This window comes from Phyllobates terribilis, unplaced genomic scaffold, assembly GCF_046119375.1.
Source record: "Phyllobates terribilis strain yellow unplaced genomic scaffold, ASM4611937v1 Scaffold_1450__1_contigs__length_283581, whole genome shotgun sequence".
Lineage (NCBI taxonomy): Eukaryota > Metazoa > Chordata > Amphibia > Anura > Dendrobatidae > Phyllobates > Phyllobates terribilis.
In genome coordinates, this window is record NW_027364210.1 from 231,032 (window position 1) to 250,190 (window position 19,159).

Consider the following 19,159-nt stretch of genomic DNA (forward strand, 5'->3'; position numbering starts at 1 on the left):
TCCATTTTTGGATCGTTTTGCCATTGACGTGGTAGAATTACAGCACTTTGTAACAGAAATTTAGTAGCGTATGCCATCATTCTCTGTTGTCAGTTCTTTTGTTCCTGTTGAATTCGGGGGGACATTGGAGTTGTAGGTTACTGGGGTCAGGAATGGCAGGATGGGGTCCTGGGTGGTATTTTAGTACATAGAGCAGTAGGTAATATAGATAAAATAAAAGGCTCCTTTTAAATGTGCCTCATAGAATTATAAAATGAGGTCGGGGTTTTGTCTTTTTATTGAATTAATTTGTTGTTGATGTTGTAAACTGGATCCATAAAAAGCAGTGAGAGTTTTAATGACAACACCGGGCGCGTGACGTCATCGACATCCCATGACATCACAGATGAAATAGAATGTGCACATTGCTAAACCTGAATCATTTTATGTCTTTAACCCCGGACAGCTTGAAGGAGACTGGTCCAGGTAAGCGTCTCTTCACACAATCTTGGGGTCCTGTTTACACATCATGTAGCTGGGGGTGTCTGTGGTGAAGTTCAGCACTGCACCATTTTGCCCCCCAAAAAATCAGAGCCAACACGTCTGTGTCATGTGCTTATTGCTGTGATTGTCAAGGTGATGCCTTTAGGGATCGCTGACACTGCTGAGTAGCCGGCATATAACTCGGATGAGTATAGCACTCACTCCAATGTTATACTATGGGGCAGTGCCAACTAGTGTTTATTTTCTCATGCCAAGTCGGCATGAGAAAAAAATTGCTGCATGCTGCAATTGGCAGAGTATATCAGACGACGCGCCCATACAAGTCTATGGATACGTGAAAAACATCGGACTGCACTCAGATGTCATCTGAGTGCAGTCCAATATACGCCAGCTGACTCACACAATTGAGAAGATGGAGAAATTAAATGCTCCATCTTCTCCACACCTGTGATCCGAATCTCGCATGCGAGAGAATTGGATCACAAACACAATATTGTTGATATTTTCCATTGAAGTAAGGCCCCCCTAAGGCGAACGTCTGGACAGTAAGAAACCCTTCCAGTGTCAATGACCACCTAATGGTTCAAAAATATCTACCCCACTTTTTGCTATAAAGTGTAGATTGAGCATCCCAGAATGCCAAAGGGGATCCAGAAACCAGAATATTTAATACCTTATTTCAATCAGACTTCACCAATCTTTTTTTTTTTTGGTTTGTCCCATAGGGCGGAACGTTAAGTCGTCTGAAGAAACGCAGTGAGAAGGCATTCGTCTTGACTAGCGGAGAGGTTACTCCTTTGCTACAGGAGTCTGACAGGTAAGTGGACATTTTAACTCATCCATCAATTCCTCCCCTTGTAGATTTATTGCAGAATTGCCGTTTTAATCACCCAAAAAGCACATTGACCGGATATTTAACCAACTCACCACTTAGTTCAATCTAGCAATTTTAGGACTTCAATCCTGAAATACTTATTGGGTATAATGGCTCCACCGACTTAATTTCTAATATGTCCATTTTCCAACTTCAACCAAGAGGATATGCTGGTCTTGGAATATTTTCACTAGAACCGGTATAACTATGTCCATCATGCTCCTCCAGTTAGGAGGATAGACTGGGACATTGATGGTTTATCAGCCCCACACTGGCGAATCCAGATCCAACTTCCATTAGGAGGGCAGACTGGTATACGGTGGGGAAAAGAAGTAGTTAATACACTGCCGATTTTGCAAGTTTTCCCACCTACAATGAATGGAGAGGTCTGTAATTTTTATCGTAGGTCACTTCACCTGAGAGACCGAGTTTAAAAATAAAATCCAGAAAAATCACATTGTATGATTAACATTACATAATTCATTTGCATTTTATTGCATGAAATAAGTATTTGATACAATAGAAAAATAGAACTTAATATTTGGTACAGAAACCTTTGTTTGCAATTACAGAGGTCAGATATTTCCTGTAGTTCTTGACCAAGTTTGCACATAATAAAGCAGGGATTTTGGCCCTCTCCTCCATACGGATCTTCTCCAGATCTTTCAAGTTTCGGGGCTGTTGCTGGGCAATATTGAGTTTCAGCTCCCTCCAAAGCTTTTCTACTGGGATCAGGTCTGGAGACTGGCTAGACCACTACAGGACCTTGAAATGCTTCTTATCGAGCCACGCCTTAGGTTGCCCTGGCTGTGTGTTTCGGATCATTGTCATGCTGGAAGACCCAACCACAACCCATCTTCAACGTGCTTACTGGGGGAAGGAAGATACATGACCCCATCCATCCTCCCTTCAATACATTGCAGTCGTCCTGTCCCCTTTGCAAAAAAAAGCACCTCCGAAGTGTGAGGTTTCCCCCGCCATGCTTCATGGTTGGGAGAGTGTTCTTGGGGTTGTACTCATCCTTCTTCCTCCAAACAAGGTGAGTGGAGTGGACACCAAAAAGTTCTATTTTGATCTCATCTGACCACATGACCTTCTCCCATGCCTCCTCTGGATCATCCAGATGGTTATTGGCAACTTCAAACAGGCCTGGATATGTGCTGGGGTGAGCACTGGACCTTGTGTGCCCTGCAGGATTTTAATCCATGATAGCGTAGTGTGTAACTAATGGTAATGTTTGAGACTGTGGTGCCAGCTCTATTTAGGTCATTGACCAGGTCCTCCCATTTAGTTCTGGGCTGATTCCTGACGTTTCTCAGAATCATCCTTACCCCATGAGGCGAGATCTTGCATGGAGCCCCAGACCGAGGAAGACTTGGTCATCTTGTGTTTCTTCCATTTTCTAATAATTGCGCCAACAGTTGTTGGCGTCTCGTGAAGCTGCTTGCTTATTGTCCTGTAGCCCATCCCAGCCTTGTGTCTTTTATACAGGTAATAAGTTCAAACAAGTGCAATTAATACAGGTAATGAGTGCAGAGTAGGAGGGCTTCTTAAAGAAAAGCTAACAAGTATGTGAGAGCCAGAATTCTTGCTGGTTGGTAGGTGATCAAATACTTATTTCATGCAATAAAATGCAATTTAATTATTTAAAAATCATATAATGTGATTTTCTGATTTTTAGATTTTGTCTCTCACAGATGAAGTGACCTACGATAAAAATGACAGACCTCTACACTCTTTGTAGGTAGGAAAACTTGCAAAATCGGCAGTGTATCAAATACTTATTTTCTCCACTGTAGTGCTGTCCAACATGACACCATCAAGCTCATCTTACCACTCCATACCAGGAGGGTAGATTGGGGCATTAACAGTTTAATCACTTTGTGTCCACAAGGCCATCTCTTCCAACTAGGAGCCTTAACTGGACTTACAGTGGTTTTATTCAGCTTATTGCAGCCATGTCCAGCTTGCACCTCCAACAAGGAGAGTAAACTGAAATGTAGATGTTTATCAACTTAAATGCTGAGCAGTCCATCCTATGACACCGGACCAGGAGGAGCAGCTGGACTTACACTGGTTTTGCTCAGCTCAGCCATACCCAACTTACAAATCCAACTTAAAGGATAACCTGGAAACTAAATGGTTAACCAACTTAAACGCCAACCAGTCCAATTTATGACTCCAGACCCCGAATATTAATTGAACTTACAATGATTTCATGTGTCTTATGACCAGTGGCGTAACTAGAGTCTGAATATATATATCTCGAATATGTCCCCCATTCTGCCGCTGTTCTTTATTGTATAAAAAAAGAACTAAGCCATTATACTCACCAGGGGTGTACATTCAAGTCATGGGGCTCCAGAGCTTAAGTATAACGCACTTCCCATAGTCCTTCATATAGTATAATGCATCCCATAGTCCTCCATATAGTATAATGCATCCCATTCTCCTCTATATAATATACTGTACAGCCCATAGTCGTCCATAAAGTATAATGCACAGCTCCTAGTCATACATGTAGTATAATGAACCCCATAGTTTTCAATAAAGTATAAAGCACCTCCACAGTCATACATAGTAGTATAATGCACCACATCATAATATATAGCAGTATAATTCACCCCCATAGTCATATATGGTAATATAATGTACCTCCATAGTCATATAAAGTAGTGTAATGCACCCCATAGTCATATATAGTAGTATAATGCACCTCCATAGTCATATATAGCAGTATAATGCACCCCCATCGTCATATATAGCAGTATAATGCACCTCATCGTCATATATAGCAGTATAATGCAAGCCATAGTCCTATATAGCAGTATAATGCACCCCCAGTCATATATAGTAGTATAATGCACCCCATAGACATGTACAGTAGTATAATGCATCCTCATAGTCATATATAGTAGTATAATACACTTCATAGTCATCCATAGAAGTATAATGCACCCCCATCGTCACATAAAGCAGTATAATGCACTCCATAGTCATATAAGGCAGTATAATGTACCCCCATATAGTTTATATAGTAGTATAATGCACCCCATAGTCATATATAGCAGTATATTGCACCTCCTGGTCATATATAGTTGTATAATGTACCCCCATAGTCATATATAATAGTATACTGCACCCCCATAGTCATATACACTAGTATAAAGCATCCCATAGTCATATATAGTAGTATAAAGCACCCCATAGTCATATATAGTAGTATAAAGCACCCAATAGTCATTTATAGTAGTATAAAGCACCCCATAGTCATTTATAGTAGTATAATGTACCCCCATAGTCATATATAGTAGTATAATGCACCCCACTGTCATATCAGTATAATGCACCCCCATAGTCATATATAGTAGTATAATGCACCCACATAGTCATATATAGTAGTATAATACACCTTCATAGTCATATACAGAAGTATAATGCACCCCCATAGTCATCCGTAGTAGTATAATACAACCCCAATAGTCATCCGTAGTAGTATAATACAACCCCCATAGTCATATATAGTAGTGTAATGCACCTCCATAGTCATAAATAGTAGTATAATGCACCACCATAGTCATAAATAGTAGTAAAATGCACCCTATAGTCATATATAGCACTATATTGCAATTCAGTCATATATAGCAGTATAATGTACCCCCATAGTCATATATAGCAGTATAATGTACATCATAGTCATATATAGCAGTATAATGCACCCTTATAGCCATATATAGTAGTATAGTATACCCCATATTCATATATAGTAGAATAATGTACCCCATAGTCATATAGCAGTATAATGCACCCAGCAGTCATATATAGTAGTATAAAGCACCTCATAGTCATATATAGTGTTATGGGTCCGGGGGGGTAGAACCTCTGTGCTATGGTGCAAGGAGGGACCCAGAGGGGCGTAACTAAGTATCAACCCGGACCGACCCTGGTCGTACGGCGGTTAACGACTCCGTGACCAGGGAGGGACCGAGCCGAGGGACCAGGTGCTACTCTGGGGATGACCTTGTAAGGGAGCAGGTGACCTTCACGGTACAGATGGCAGGGACTGACCGGAATAGCAGGTAGGCACAGCAGGCAGGCTGGCGAGCAGGAGTCTCTAGGTGGGCGGGCAGGTGGTCACGGCAAGTGACGGCAGGAGTCTCTAGGTGGTCACGGCAAGTGACGGCAGGAGTCTCTAGGTGGGCTGGCAAGTGGTCACGGCAAGTGACGGCAGGAGCCTCCAGGAAGGCACGGCAGGTAACAGGCAGGTCACAGGCAAGTGCTCCCAGGTGAGCGGGCTGACAGGCACGGCAGGTACCAGGCAGGCAACAGGCAAGTGCTCCCAGGTGAGCGGGCTGGCAGGCACGGCAGGTAACAGGCTGGTGGGCAAGACTGGTAGTCAGGCTAGCAGCGGGACCTGAGGGCTGAAGCAGAAGTCAGAAACACTGTGCAACAACTTTTGCTCGGGCACCTCCATTTTGGAGGAGGTGCCTTATATATGGGAGGACCCTCGGCTATTGGCCGAGGACTCCTTAGGACGGCGCATGCGGCCCCTTTAAGAGGGAGAGAGCGAGCGCGCCCTAAGCACAGTGCCCGGGGAGCTGCGCGCGCCGGCTGCAGGAAGAGGAGCGCTGGTGAACGCAGAGCGGGGAGCGAGGAGGTGAATGGGACGGCGTCTCTGCCTAGCAGGGGGCAGAGACGCCGATGCTACATATAGTAGTATGGCAACTTATTTAAAATAAATATTTAAATACTCTACCCATCTTCCCTTCACTCCCGCTCCGCAAGTCCTGTTGTGAAGCAGGCAGCTGACTTCGGCCTGTGACGGGAGTGCATGACGTTACTGCCATGCGCCCCGTCATGTGCTGGCCTATGATTGGCCGACAGAATGCATTGTCGCTAAAGGACCCAATAGGTATGTCCACAGCAATACACTTCAACTGGATGTGCGTAGGAGGACACACATCTAATTAAAGGTTCTGCTGGTGTCGGCGGGCCCCTGATCCTCCGGGCCTTTGTGACTTGCTGCGACCGCAGTCGTTACTCCCCTACTAATCACAACCATGACCAACTTCAACTAGAAGGATAACTGGGACATAAATATTTTGCTAAGTAAAATGTCGACCAGTCCATTCTGAGACTCCCGACATCAGACTTAAAATAGCTTCATTCTGTTTAAAGCAACCATTTACACCTCCTACCAACAAGAGGCCAAACTGGGACATGGATAGCACATTGAACAGGTCTGCCTTTATCATCTAAGTATGAGGGATGGACTGGAAATTTGTTGGCCTCACCGGCTACCCTCAGGACTGTACTTTATTAAGGCACCTCCTTGTTGTTTGATAGGATCAGCCGTTATCACCCGGAAGTCATTCTTACCAATATCAGCAGAATTGCTAGTTAATGAAGCATTGAGACAGTAAAGAAAAGAAGCCTACAAACCACAATCGGCTGACATACCACTGAAAGTAGCCCGGGGCGGGCGGGCGGGCCCCACAGTCCGGACCCGGGGCGGGCGGGCCCCACAGTCCGGACCCGGGGCGGGCGGGCCCCACAGTCCGGACCCGGGGCGGGCGGGCCCCACAGTCCGGACCCGGGGCGGGCGGGCCCCACAGTCCGGACCCGGGGCGGGCGGGCCCCACAGTCCGGACCCGGGGCGGGCGGGCCCCACAGTCCGGACCCGGGGCGGGCGTTCCCCACAGTCCGGACCCGGGGCGGGCGGGCCCCACAGTCCGGACCCGGGGCGGGCGGGCCCCACAGTCCGGACCCGGGGCGGGCGGGCCCCACAGTCCGGACCCGGGGCGGGCGGGCCCCACAGTCTGGACCCGGGGCGGGCGGGCCCCACAGTCCGGACCTGAGGCTAGATCCGGGTCAGGCGGCCTAACAATCCAGACACAGGGCGGACGGGTCCCACAGTCCAGGCTCGGGTTGGACGGGCCCCACGGTCCAGGCTCGGGTTGGACGGGCCCCTCGGTCCAGGCTCGGGTTGGACGGGCCCCTCGGTCCAGGCTCGGGTTGGACGGGCCCCTCGGTCCAGGCTCGGGGCGGACAGGCCCCTCGGTCCAGGCTCGGGGCAGACAGGCTCCCCTTTCCCACTCGGGGCGGACATGTCCCACAGTCCAGGCTCGGGGCGGGCGTGCCCCACAGTCCAGACACAGGGCTAGTGGCCCCACAGTCCAGACCTGGGGCTAGACCCGGGGCAGGCGGCCCCAAGTGCGGACACGGGGCGGATGGGCCCCACAGTCTGGACTCGGGGCGGATGGGCCCCACAGTCTGGACTCGGGGCGGATGGGCCCCACAGTCTGGACTCGGGGCGGATGGGCCCCACAGTCTGGACTCGGGGCGGATGGGCCCCACAGTCTGGACTCGGGGCGGATGGGCCCCACAGTCTGGACTCGGGGCGGATGGGCCCCACAGTCTGGACTCGGGGCGGGCGGGCCCCACAGTCTGGACTCGGGGCGGGCGGGCCCCACAGTCAGGACTCGGGGCGGGCGGGCCCCACAGTCAGGACTCGGGGCGGGCGGGCCCCACAGTCAGGACTCGGGGCGGGCGGGCCCCACAGTCAGGACTCGGGGCGGGCGGGCCCCACAGTCAGGACACGGGGCGGGCGGGCCCCACAGTCAGGACACGGGGCGGGCGGGCCCCACAGTCAGGACACTGGGAGGGCGGGCTCCACAGTCAGGACATGGGGCGGGCGGGCCCCACAGTCCGAACACAGGGCTAATCCCGGGGCAGGCGGCCCCACAGTCCAGACCTGGGGCTAGACCCGGGGCAGACGGCCCACAGTCCGGACACGGGGTGGACGGGCCCCACAGTCCGGACACGGAGCAGGCATGCCCCACAGTCCAGACCTGGGGCTAGACCCGGAGCACGCGGCCCACAGTCCAGGCTCGGGGCGGACGGGCCCCACAGTCCAGGCTCGGGGCGGACGGGCCCCACAGTCCGGACACGGGGCTAGCCCCGGGGCAGGCGGCCCCACAGTCCAGACCTGAGGCTAGACCAGGGGCAGGCGGCCCCACAGTCCAGACACGGGGTGGACGGGCCCCACAGTCCTGACTTGGGGCGGACATGCCCCACAGTCCAGACCCGGGGCAGGCTTCCCCACAGTCCAGACTCAGGGTGAGCGGGGGGCCCCACAGTCCGTACCCGGGGCTAGACCCGATGCAGGCGGCCCCACAGTCCGGAAACGGGGCGGACGAACCCCACAGTCAGGACACGGGGCGGGCGAGCCCCACAGTCAGGACACGGGGCGGGCGGGCCCCACAGTCAGGACACGGGGCGGGCGGGCCCAACAGTCAGGACACGGGGCGGGCGGGCCCCACAGTCAGGACACGGGGCGGGTGGGCGGACCCCACAGTCAGGACACGGGGCGGGCGGGCTCCACAGTCAGGACACGGGGTGGGCGGGCTCCACAGTCAGGACACGGGGCGGGCGGGCTCCACAGTCAGCACACGGGCCGGGCGGGCTCCACAGTCAGGACACGGGGCGGTCGGGCTCCACAGTCAGGACACGGGGCGGTCGGGCCCCACAGTCAGGACACGGGGCGGGCGGGCCCCACAGTCCAGAACTGGGGCTAGACCCGGGGCAGGCGGCCCCACAGTCCAGACCTGAGGCTAGACCCGGGGCAGGCGGTCCCATATTCTAGACACGGGGTGGACGGGCTTCACAGATCTGACATGGGGCGGACATGCCCCACAGCCCAGACCGGGGGCTAGACCTGGGGCAGGTGACCCACAGTCCGGACACTGGGTGGACGGGCCCCACAGTCCGGACACTGGGTGGACGGGCCCCACAGTCCGGACACTGGGTGGACGGGCCCCACAGTCCGGACACTGGGTGGACGGGCCCCACAGTCCGGACACTGGGTGGACGGGCCCCACAGTCCGGACACTGGGTGGACGGGCCCCACAGTCCGGACACTGGGTGGACGGGCCCCACAGTCCGGACACTGGGTGGACGGGCCCCACAGTCCGGACACTGGGTGGACGGGCCCCACAGTCCGGACACTGGGTGGACGGGCCCCACAGTCCGGACACGGGGTGGACGGGCCCCACAGTCCGGACACGGGGTGGACGGGCCCCACAGTCCGGACACGGGGTGGACGGGCCCCACAGTCCGGACACGGGGTGGACGGGCCCCACAGTCCGGACACAGGGCTAATCCCGGGGCAGGTGGCCCCACAGTCCAGACCTGGGGCTAGACCCGGGGCAGGCGGCCCACAGTCCAGACACGGGGTGGACGGGCCCCACACTCCAGATACGGGGCGGGCATGCCCCATAGTCAAGACCTGGGGCTAAACCCGGGGCTGGCGGCCCCACAGTCCAGACCTGAGGCTAGACCCGGGGCAGGCGGTCCCATATTCTAGACACGGGGTGGACGGGCTTCACAGATCTGACATGGGGCGGACATGCCCCACAGCCCAGACCGGGGGCTAGACCTGGGGCAGGTGACCCACAGTCCGGACACTGGGTGGACGGGCCCCACAGTCCGGACACTGGGTGGACGGGCCCCACAGTCCGGACACTGGGTGGACGGGCCCCACAGTCCGGACACTGGGTGGACGGGCCCCACAGTCCGGACACTGGGTGGACGGGCCCCACAGTCCGGACACGGGGTGGACGGGCCCCACAGTCCGGACACGGGGTGGACGGGCCCCACAGTCCGGACACGGGGTGGACGGGCCCCACAGTCCGGACACGGGGTGGACGGGCCCCACAGTCCGGACACGGGGTGGACGGGCCCCACAGTCCGGACACGGGGTGGACGGGCCCCACAGTCCGGACACGGGGTGGACGGGCCCCACAGTCCGGACACAGGGCTAATCCCGGGGCAGGTGGCCCCACAGTCCAGACCTGGGGCTAGACCCGGGGCAGGCGGCCCACAGTCCAGACACGGGGTGGACGGGCCCCACACTCCAGATACGGGGCGGGCATGCCCCATAGTCAAGACCTGGGGCTAAACCCGGGGCTGGCGGCCCCACAGTCCAGACCTGAGGCTAGACCCGGGGCAGGCGGCCCCACATTCTAGACACGGGGTGGACGGGCCCCACAGTCCGGATACGGGGCGGGCATGACCCATAGTCAAGACCTGGGGCTAGACCCGGGGCAGGCGGCCCCACAGTCCAGACACGGAGCGGATGAGCCCCACAGTCTGGACACGGGGCGGGCGAGCCCCACAGTCAGGACACGGGGCGGGCGGGACCCACAGTCAGGACACGGGGCGGGCGGGACCCACAGTCAAGACACGGGGCGGGCGGGACCCACAGTCAGGACACGGGGCGGGCGGGCCCCACAGTCAGGACACGGGGCGGGCGGGCCCCACAGTCTGGACACGGGGCGGGCGGGCCCCACAGTCAGGACACGGGCCGGGCGGGCCCCACAGTCAGGACACGGGGCGGGCGGGCTCCACAGTCAGGACACGGGGCGGGTGGGCCCCACAGTCAGGACACGGGGCGGGCGGGCCCCACAGTCCAGACCTGGGGCTAGACCCGGGGCAGGCGGCTCATAGTCCAGACACGGGGTGGACGGGCCCCACAGTCCGGACACGGGGCGGGCATGCCCCATAGTCCAGACCTGGGGCTAGACCCGGGGCAGGCGGCCCCACAGTCCAGACCTGAGGCTAGACCCGGGGCAGGCGGTCCCATATTCTAGACACGGGGTGGACGGGCTTCACAGACCTGACATGGGGTGGACATGCCCCACAGTCCAGACCTGGGGCTAGACCAGGGGCGGACGGGCCCCACAGTCCGGACACGGGGCGGACGGGCCCCACAGTCCGGACACGGGGCGGACGGGCCCCACAGTCCGGACACGGGGCGGACGGGCCCCACAGTCCGGACACGGGGCGGACGGGCCCCACAGTCCGGACACGGGGCGGACGGGCCCCACAGTCCGGACACGGGGCGGACGGGCCCCACAGTCCGGACACGGGGCGGACGGGCCCCACAGTCCGGACACGGGGCGGACGGGCCCCACAGTCCGGACACGGGGCGGACGGGCCCCACAGTCCGGACACGGGGCGGACGGGCCCCACAGTCCGGACACGGGGCGGACGGGCCCCACAGTCCGGACACGGGGCGGACGGGCCCCACAGTCCGGACACGGGGCGGACGGGCCCCACAGTCCGGACACGGGGCGGACGGGCCCCACAGTCCGGACACGGGGCGGACGGGCCCCACAGTCCGGACACGGGGCGGACGGGCCCCACAGTCCGGACACGGGGCGGACGGGCCCCACAGTCCGGACACGGGGCGGACGGGCCCCACAGTCCGGACACGGGGCGGACGGGCCCCACAGTCCGGACACGGGGCGGACGGGCCCCACAGTCCGGACACGGGGCGGACGGGCCCCACAGTCAAGACCTGGGGCTAGACCCGGGGCAGGGGGCCCACAGTCCAGACACGGGGTGGACGGGCCCCACAGTCCAGATACGGGGCGGGATGCCCCATAGTCAAGACCTGGGGCTAAACCCGGGGCTGGCGGCCCCACAGTCCAGACCTGAGGCTAGACCCGGGGCGGGCGAGCCCCACAGTCAAGACACGGGGCGGGCGGGACCCACAGTCAGGACACGGGGCGGGCGGGACCCACAGTCAGGACACGGGGCGGGCGGGACCCACAGTCAGGACACGGGGCGGGCGGGACCCACAGTCAGGACACGGGGCGGGCGGGCCCCACAGTCTGGACTCGGGGCGGGCGGGCCCCACAGTCTGGACTCGGGGCGGGCGGGCCCCACAGTCTGGACTCGGGGCGGGCGGGCCCCACAGTCTGGACTCTGGGCGGGCGGGCCCCACAGTCTGGACTCGGGGCGGGCGGGCCCCACAGTCTGGACTCGGGGCGGGCGGGCCCCACAGTCTGGACTCGGGGCGGGCGGGCCCCACAGTCTGGACTCGGGGCGGGCGGGCCCCACAGTCTGGACTCGGGGCGGGCGGGCCCCACAGTCTGGACTCGGGGCGGGCGGGCCCCACAGTCTGGACTCGGGGCGGGCGGGCCCCACAGTCAGGACACTAGGAGGGCGGGCTCCACAGTCCGAACACAGGGCTAATCCCGGGGCAGGCGGCCCCACAGTCCAGACCTGGGGCTAGACCCGGGGCAGACGGCCCACAGTCCGGACACGGGGTGGACGGGCCCCACAGTCCGGACACGGAGCAGGCATGCCCCACAGTCCAGACCTGAGGCTAGACCCGGAGCACGCGGCCCACAGTCCAGGCTCGGGGCGGACGGGCCCCACAGTCCAGGCTCGGGGCGGACGGGCCCCACAGTCCGGACACGGGGCTAGCCCCGGGGCAGGCGGCCCCACAGTCCAGACCTGAGGCTAGACCAGGGGCAGGCGGCCCCACAGTCCAGACACGGGGTGGACGGGCCCCACAGTCCTGACATGGGGCGGACATGCCCCACAGTCCAGACCCGGGGCAGGCTTCCCCACAGTCCAGACTCAGGGTGAGCGGGGGGCCCCACAGTCCGTACCCGGGGCTGGCGGGGGGCCCCACAGTCCAGACCTGGGGCTAGACTCGGGGCGGGCGGCCCCACTGTCCAGACCTGGGGCTAGACCCGATGCAGGCGGCCCCACAGTCCGGAAACGGGGCGGACGGGCCCATAGTCCGGACACTGGGCGGCCGCAGTCCGGATATAGGGCGGCCGGGCCCCACAGTCCAGGCTCGGGGCTAGACCCGGGAGGGACGGGCCCCACAGTCCAAGCTTGGGGCGGGCGTGCCCCACAGACCGGAAACGGGGCTAGACCCGGGGCAGGCGGCCCCAAAGTCCGGACACGGGGCGGGCGAGCCCCACAGTCCGGACACGGGGCGGGCGAGCCCCACAATCCGGACACGGGGCGGGCGAGCCCCACAGTCAGGACACGGGGCGGGCGAGCCCCACAGTCAGGACACGGGGCGGGCGGGCCCCACAGTCAGGACACGGGGCGGGCGGGCCCCACAGTCAGGACACGGGGCGGGCGGGCCCCACAGTCAGGACACGGGGCGGACGGGCCCCACAGTCAGGACACGGGGCGGGCGGGCTCCACAGTCAGGACACGGGGCGGGCGGGCTCCACAGTCAGGACATGGGGCGGGCGGGCCCCACAGTCAGGACACGGGGCGGGCAGGCCCCACAGTCCAGACCTGGGGCTAGACCCGGGGCAGGCGGCCCATAGTCCAGACACGGGGTGGACGGGCCCCACAGTCCGGACACGGGGCGGGCATGCCCCATAGTCCAGACCTGGGGCTAGACCCGGGGCAGGCGGCCCCACAGTCCAGACCTGAGGCTAGACCCAGGGCAGGCGGTCCCATATTCTAGACACGGGGTGGACGGGCTTCACAGACCTGACATGGGGTGGACATGCCCCACAGTCCAGACCTGGGGCTAGACCCGGGGTGGACGGGCCCCACAGTCCGGACACGGGGCGGACGGGCCCCACAGTCCGGACACGGGGCGGACGGGCCCCACAGTCCGGACACGGGGCGGACGGGCCCCACAGTCCGGACACGGGGCGGACGGGCCCCACAGTCCGGACACGGGGCGGACGGGCCCCACAGTCCGGACACGGGGCGGACGGGCCCCACAGTCCGGACACGGGGCGGACGGGCCCCACAGTCCGGACACGGGGCGGACGGGCCCCACAGTCCGGACACGGGGCGGACGGGCCCCACAGTCCGGACACGGGGCGGACGGGCCCCACAGTCCGGACACGGGGCGGACGGGCCCCACAGTCCGGACACGGGGCGGACGGGCCCCACAGTCCGGACACGGGGCGGACGGGCCCCACAGTCCGGACACGGGGCGGACGGGCCCCACAGTCCGGACACGGGGCGGACGGGCCCCACAGTCCGGACACGGCGCGGACGGGCCCCACAGTCCGGACACGGGGCGGACGGGCCCCACAGTCCAGATACGGGGCGGGCATGCCCCATAGTCAAGACCTGGGGCTAATCCCGGGGCAGGTGGCCCCACAGTCCAGACCTGGGGCTAGACCCGGGGCAGGCGGCCCACAGTCCAGACACGGGGTGGACGGGCCCCACAGTCCAGATACGGGGCGGGATGCCCCATAGTCAAGACCTGGGGCTAAACCCGGGGCTGGCGGCCCCACAGTCCAGACCTGAGGCTTGACCCGGGGCAGGCGGTCCCATATTCTAGACACGGGGTGGACGGGCTTCACAGACCTGACATGGGGCGGACATGCCCCACAGTCCAGACCTGGGGCTAGACCCGGGGTGGACGGGCCCCACAGTCCGGACACGGGGCGGGCGGGCCCCACAGTCAGGACACGGGGCGGGCGGGCCCCACAGTCAGGACACGGGGCGGGCGGGCCCCACAGTCAGGACACGGGGCGGGCGGGCCCCACAGTCAGGACACGGGGCGGGCGGGCCCCACAGTCAGGACACGGGGCGGGCGGGCTCCACAGTCAGGACACGGGGCGGGCGGGCTCCACAGTCAGGACATGGGGCGGGCGGGCCCCACAGTCAGGACACGGGGCGGGCAGGCCCCACAGTCCAGACCTGGGGCTAGACCCGGGGCAGGCGGCCCATAGTCCAGGCACGGGGTGGACGGGCCCCACAGTCCGGACACGGGGCGGGCATGCCCCATAGTCCAGACCTGGGGCTAGACCCGGGGCAGGCGGCCCCACAGTCCAGACCTGAGGCTAGACCCAGGGCAGGCGGTCCCATATTCTAGACACGGGGTGGACGGGCTTCACAGACCTGACATGGGGTGGACATGCCCCACAGTCCAGACCTGGGGCTAGACCCGGGGTGGACGGGCCCCACAGTCCGGACACGGGGTGGACGGGCCCCACAGTCCGGACACGGGGTGGACGGGCCCCACAGTCCGGACACGGGGCGGACGGGCCCCACAGTCCGGACACGGGGCGGACGGGCCCCACAGTCCGGACACGGGGCGGACGGGCCCCACAGTCCGGACACGGGGCGGACGGGCCCCACAGTCCGGACACGGGGCGGACGGGCCCCACAGTCCGGACACGGGGCGGACGGGCCCCACAGTCCGGACACGGGGCGGACGGGCCCCACAGTCCGGACACGGGGCGGACGGGCCCCACAGTCCGGACACGGGGCGGACGGGCCCCACAGTCCGGACACGGGGCGGACGGGCCCCACAGTCCGGACACGGGGCGGACGGGCCCCACAGTCCGGACACGGGGCGGACGGGCCCCACAGTCCGGACACGGGGCGGACGGGCCCCACAGTCCGGACACGGGGCGGACGGGCCCCACAGTCCGGACACGGGGCGGACGGGCCCCACAGTCCGGACACGGCGCGGACGGGCCCCACAGTCCGGACACGGCGCGGACGGGCCCCACAGTCAAGACCTAGGGCTAATCCCGGGGCAGGTGGCCCCACAGTCCAGACCTGGGGCTAGACCCGGGGCAGGAGGCCCACAGTCCAGACACGGGGTGGACGGGCCCCACAGTCCAGATACGGGGCGGGATGCCCCATAGTCAAGACCTGGGGCTAAACCCGGGGCTGGCGGCCCCACAGTCCAGACCTGAGGCTAGACCCGGGGCGGGCGAGCCCCACAGTCAGGACACGGGGCGGGCGGGACCCACAGTCAGGACACGGGGCGGGCGGGCCCCACAGTCAGGACACGGGGCGGGCGGGCCCCACAGTCAGGACACGGGGCGGGCGGGCCCCACAGTCAGGACACGGGGCGGGCGGGCCCCACAGTCAGGACACGGGACGGGCGGGCCCCACAGTCAGGACACGGGGCGGACGGGCCCCACAGTCCGGACACGGGGCGGACGGGCCCCACAGTCCGGACACGGGGCTAGTCCCGGGGCAGGCGGCCCCAAAGTCCGGACACGGGGAGGAGGAGCCCCACAGTCTGGACACGGGGCGGACGAGCCCCACAGTCAGGACACGGGGCGGGCGAGCCCCACAGTCAGGACACGGGGCGGGCGAGCCCCACAGTCAGGACACGGGGCGGGCGAGCCCCACAGTCTGGACACGGGGAGGGCGAGCCCCACAGTCTGGACACGGGGCGGGCGAGCCCCACAGTCTGGACACGGGGCGGGCGAGCCCCACAGTCAGGACACGGGGCGGGCGAGCCCCACAGTCAGGACACGGGGCGGGCGAGCCCCACAGTCAGGACACGGGGTGGATGAGCCCCACAGTATTGGCTCGGAGAGAACGGGCTCCACAGTCCACGCTCTGGCCCCACAGTCCGGACACGGGGCGGACGAGCCCCACAGTCCGGACACGGGGCGGACGGGCCCCACAGTCCGGACACAGGGCTAGTCCCGGGGCAGGTGGCCCCACAGTCCGGACACGGGGCGGACGGGCCCCACAGTCCGGACACGGGGCGGACGGGCCCCACAGTCCGGACACGGGGCGGACGGGCCCCACACTCCGGACACAGGGCTAGTCCCGGGGCAGGTGGCCCCACAGTCCGGACACGGGGCGGACGGGCCCCACAGTCCGGACACGGAGCGGACGGGCCCCACAGTCCGGACACGGGGCGGACGGGCCCCACAGTCAGGACACGGGGCGGACGGGCCCCACAGTCAGGACACGGGGCGGACGGGCCCCACAGTCAGGACACGGGGCGGACGGGCCCCACAGTCCGGACACGGGGCGGACGGGCCCCACAATCCGGACACGGGGCTAGTCCCGGGGCAGGCGGCCCCAAAGTCCGGACACGGGGCGGGCGAGCCCCACAGTCCGGACACGGGGCGGGCGAGCCCCACAGTCCGGACACGGGGCGGGCGAGCCCCACAGTCCGGACACGGGGCGGGCGAGCCCCACAGTCTGGACACGGGGCGGGCGAGCCCCACAGTCTGGACACGGGGCGGGCGAGCCCCACAGTCTGGACACGGGGCGGGCGAGCCCCACAGTCTGGACACGGGGCGGGCGAGCCCCACAGTCTGGACACGGGGCGGGCGAGCCCCACAGTCTGGACACGGGGCGGGCGAGCCCCACAGTCTGGACACGGGGCGGGCGAGCCCCACAGTCTGGACACGGGGCGGGCGAGCCCCACAGTCTGGACACGGGGCGGGCGAGCCCCACAGTCTGGACACGGGGCGGGCGAGCCCCACAGTCTGGACACGGGGCGGGCGAGCCCCACAGTCTGGACACGGGGCGGGCGAGCCCCACAGTCTGGACACGGGGCGGGCGAGCCCCACAGTCTGGACACGGGCGGGCGAGCCCCACAGTCTGGACACGGGGCGGGCGAGCCCCACAGTCTGGACACGGGGCGGGCGAGCCCCACAGTCTGGACACGGGGCGGGCGGGACCCACAGTCTGGACACGGGGCGGGCGAGCCCCACAGTCTGGACACGGGGCGGGCGGGACCCACAGTCCGGACACGGGGCGGACGGGCCCCACAGTCCGGACACGGGGCGGACGGGCCCCACAGTCCGGACACGGGGCGGACGGGCCCCACAGTCCGGACACGGGGCTAGTCCCGGGGCAGGCGGCCCGGACACGGGGCTAGTCCCGGGGCAGGCGGCCCCAAAGTCCGGACACGGGGCGGGCGAGCCCCACCGTCCGGACACGGGGCGGGCGAGCCCCACCGTCCGGACACGGGGCGGGCGAGCCCCACAGTCCGGACACGGGGCGGGCGAGCCCCACAGTCTGGACACGGGGCGGGCGAGCCCCACAGTCTGGACACGGGGCGGGCGAGCCCCACAGTCTGGACACGGGGCGGGCGAGCCCCACAGTCTGGACACGGGGCGGGCGAGCCCCACAGTCTGGACACGGGGCGGGCGAGCCCCACAGTCTGGACACGGGGCGGGCGAGCCCCACAGTCTGGACACGGGGCGGGCGAGCCCCACAGTCTGGACACGGGGCGGGCGAGCCCCACAGTCTGGACACGGGGCGGGCGAGCCCCACAGTCTGGACACGGGGCGGGCGAGCCCCACAGTCTGGACACGGGGCGGGCGAGCCCCACAGTCTGGACACGGGGCGGGCGAGCCCCACAGTCTGGACACGGGGCGGGCGAGCCCCACAGTCTGGACACGGGGCGGGCGAGCCCCACAGTCTGGACACGGGGCGGGCGAGCCCCACAGTCTGGACACGGGGCGGGCGAGCCCCACAGTCTGGACACGGGGCGGGCGAGCCCCACAGTCTGGACACGGGGCGGGCGAGCCCCACAGTCTGGACACGGGGCGGGCGAGCCCCACAGTCTGGACACGGGGCGGGCGAGCCCCACAGTCTGGACACGGGGCGGGCGAGCCCCACAGTCTGGACACGGGGCGGGCGAGCCCCACAGTCTGGACACGGGGCGGGCGAGCCCCACAGTCAGGACACGGGGCGGGCCACAGTCAGGACACAGGGCGGACCCCACAGTCAGGACATTGGGCGGGCGGGCTCCACAGTCAGGACACAGGGCGGACCCCACAGTCAGGACATTGGGCGGGCGGGCTCCACAGTCAGGATACAGGGCGGGCAGGCCCCACAGTCCGGACACAGGGCTAATCCCGGGGCAGGTTGCCCCACAGTCCAGAACTGGGGCTAGACCCGGGGCAGGCGGTCCACAGTCCAGACACGGGGTGGACGGGCCCCACAGTCCGGATACGGGGCGGGCATGCCCCATAGTCAAGACCTGGGGCTAAACCCGGGGCTGGCGGCCCCACAGTCCAGACCTGAGGCTAGACCCGGGGCAGGCGGCCCCACATTCTAGACACGGGGTGGACGGGCCCCACAGTCCGGATACGGGGCGGGCATGACCCATAGTCAAGACCTGGGGCTAGACCCGGGGCAGGCGGCCCTACAGTCCAGACCTGAGGCTAGACCCGGGGCAGGCGGCCCCACATTCTAGACACAGGGTGGACGGGCCCCACAGTCCTGACACGGGGCGGACAT

The 19,159-nt window shown here is 63.6% G+C and overlaps 1 long non-coding RNA gene across 1 annotated transcript in view; it reads right to left on the minus strand.

The window, feature by feature from the left end:
- The window catches only part of LOC141244118 (uncharacterized), a 57,864-nt gene that overhangs the window by 19,001 nt on the left and 19,704 nt on the right, over nucleotides 1-19,159 (minus strand). The gene's annotated exons all lie outside the window — the stretch shown is intronic.